The 3,252-nt window shown below is 35.1% G+C and overlaps 1 protein-coding gene across 1 annotated transcript in view; it reads right to left on the bottom strand.

Moving 5' to 3' along the window:
• LOC101857224 overlaps positions 1 to 2,754 on the bottom strand; it is a gene marked incomplete at its 3' end in the record, with an annotated part of 72,250 nt that extends 69,496 nt beyond the window's left edge. Inside the window, 1 exon segment of the mRNA XM_035973048.1 lies at positions 2,638 to 2,754.
• Positions 2,755 to 3,252: the final 498 nt, after the last annotated feature.

Raw genomic sequence — 3,252 nt, 5'->3', positions numbered from 1 at the left:
CCTTAATACCCCTTTTCGTCGTAAAAACAGTGTTTGGAGATTTTGTAAAAATGATACTCTTTAGGATAAAAAAATACTTTAAAAAAAAACACAAATCGATGGCAAATTTCACTTGTTTTACTCGTCTAGAAACGAGTAACTAATAACGTTTATCAGAAAGTTTGATTTCAAGACCGAAAGCAACCCAAAAAAACCTGTTAAAAGATGATGTTCAGACAGTTGTACCATAGAAGGAAAAAGGAAATATTGTACTAAAAACTTTTGTACTTTGTAGTAAAAGGACTCTGTCTTCTGTGACGACGTATCAGATTTGTAGAATGCATTAGATGTATGTGACTGCAAGCCGAATGAGTGGAGACTTTTCATACGCAGTTAAACAAGAAGTCTGGAGTGTGTGCTACATCATGACGGAAATTCATTTGGGTCCGTTCCCATTGTTTACTCCGTTGTACTTCGAGAAGAATACAGACACATAAAAATAGCGCAGGACTGACTTTAATACGGGGAGAACGACTAAAAGATTTGTGATTATATGAAAATGGTCAGCTTCTTACTTTACCAACAGGGTGTTATACAAAGTACCCATGATCTTTTTGTACGAGAGATAATCAAAGGAAAAACAATGGGAGGAAAAGATTAGATTAGTAAGGACAGCTCAAACAGTTGGAGAGAAAAATATTAGCAATAAACCACTTGTGTTGAGGGAAAAAGTCATCTTTCCTTCCGTTCATATCAAATTAGGCTTGATGAAACAATTCATGAAAGCCTGGATATTGAGAGGGCCTGTTGCCGACAGATATGTACAGGTTTTCGTAATCTCAGTTATGAGTAAATAAGGGCTAGTGTCTTGGTCTCCCCCAAATCAGAAAGCTAATCACAGACTCGATTAGGGACATAATATAGAGATAGGAGCCTGAGAATCGTTTGCGTCTTTGGAGAAACTTTTTGGGCGACAGAAGAGTAGAATATTTCCAGAACGTGGTCAAAACTGTAGTATAAATCATTCATCTTGTGGGCTACAATACGAGAAAGAAGGTTAATTTTTGTTAGTCATTTATTAGATGAATTTCTTCAAGACTTTGGTGAAGTTAGTAATTAATAAGGTGAAAGATTTCAAAAAGGAAAAGTACTAAGACCTATGGGGCACCAACACGATGGTAGATTACTGTTAAGGGCTGGTGGGGCACCTAGAAATCGTGTTCGGGGGTCAAATTTTGTAGATTGGGTTTATTACATATTACAGTACCTGGACACTTCCTGAACAATATCCAGAAACGTATGTAAGCCTTGCTACACCCTAAAGCTGTGTTTTTTTGCCAGGTTTTTCGGCGAAAGCACATGTTGTCTAGCCTTTTCTTACCTGTATCGGCTGTTTTCTCACAATTCTATTTTTTCACATATTATCCCATTTTTCTGCTCTGTTTCTTATTCAATTTTAATGTAATTCTCACAGGATACCAACAACACCTAGTGCTCAATTTTGGCTTGTTGAATATTTGATTAATGTAGTAGTTTTTGATTTATTGGCTTAGAAAGCATGAATTTTCCTTTTTTTTTCACTTTTTTTGCAACATCTCAATTGTAAATGTCATAGAATAAAAACTAAACCATAATATATCAAAAATTCAACAAGCCAAATTTAAGAGCTACATATGTACTGTTGGCATGCCAAATTAGAAGTGAATCGGTTAATAAATAAGGAAATAAAATGGGATTGAAAAAGGTATACAAAATCCAATATGGCCGCCGTTTCCATAGCAACCAACTCACAATATACTTTTTTAACTAATGATTTAAAATCCCCAATAACACACGATGTCCCACAGCAAATATCGGCACTCTAGGCCTTGTAACAGCCAAAATAGACTTCAGGTGCCCCACCAGTCCTTAAAGCATCCAAGGAGAATGTCCAAAGATAACGGATTCCAGACAATTTCGTAAAAGAAAGTTTCTGTCATGAATATGTTCTCTTCTATTTAAATGCGTGTACTATTGCTTAATATTGTTCCCATTGCATGAATTATTATTATAGCTAATTAAACTGTACACAGCAAAAACAGTGATTAGGCCATTAAGAAAAAGTCTTGACGTGTTAGAACGCAACTGATGTCATTTTGTATTTCAGCGACCTTCACGCAGCAGAAAAAGTTAAATTTTGTTGGTCAGTGTAATAATAATAATAATAATAATAATAATAATAATAATAATAATAATAATAATAATAATAATAACAAAAAAATAATAATAATAATAATAATAATACGAAATAATAATAATAACAATAATTGTAATAACAAGAGTAATAATGATAAATAATAATAATAATAATAATAATAATAATAATAATAATAATAATAGTGATGATAATAACACTAATCAAAATAATGACAATGATAATAATATTTACAAGGGAAATAACAATATTTAACATTACATTCATTATTTTCCTTAATGCAACAACAATTAGAATGATTACCTTTCCTCATATAGAGCCTAAAGTTAAAGTACTACAAACTTCCCAGTGAGATTTCTACTTTGAATACAAACAGAATTTAAATGAACGACTACTTCTTGTGACTCAGTATCTATGATCATATGAGAGAATGTATTCACGTATTTTATAATATATAGGCGTACCTGTAACCAAGTTAGTCCATACAACTGGGTTATTGCGACACAGGGGAATATGGCGACACAGACGTTAAACTTAGCTTTTGTGTTTGCTTGTGCTCCCAGATGTCACTGGAACAGCCAAAGAACAGTGTTGAAAGATATCAGAAACGGACCATGGTACTTGACACAGGCTCTAGGCCGATCGATGCAGACAAGGTGTGTCTGTCGGGGGAATTGGGTGATTTTATTTTTGGGAAGGGGGTGGTCGGGTCGGAGGGGGGAGGAAGGTTTTATTTGCGTTTCTTTTAATTCCCCAGTTCCATATAAGAAATCTATTGCGCAATGAGTATTCTAAGCGGGCCACCGTAGCCTCTTGATTACACAATCATGGGATTTTTCCTAAAACAAGGGAACGACGAGGTTGATACATAACCACTTACACAGTCATCACAGGACATGTAGCTATCGGGTATGGGTGCATTTGTTGATTAACTACAGTGAAACAGCTCAGGACACAGAACAACATACACAGACGGCCTGAACAACTTTACAACAAATAACGCAAAGAGAAAGGCCGAGATGGTCAAGAAGACAGACAACAGGAAGGAGTTGCTCACCATGGCCGTCAACAGGGGCGGT

Source organism: Aplysia californica, unplaced genomic scaffold (genome assembly GCF_000002075.1).
Source record: "Aplysia californica isolate F4 #8 unplaced genomic scaffold, AplCal3.0 scaffold00026, whole genome shotgun sequence".
NCBI lineage: Eukaryota > Metazoa > Mollusca > Gastropoda > Aplysiida > Aplysiidae > Aplysia > Aplysia californica.
Note: the sequence above shows the minus strand (reverse complement) of the source record. Positions and strands in the feature narration are given on the sequence as shown.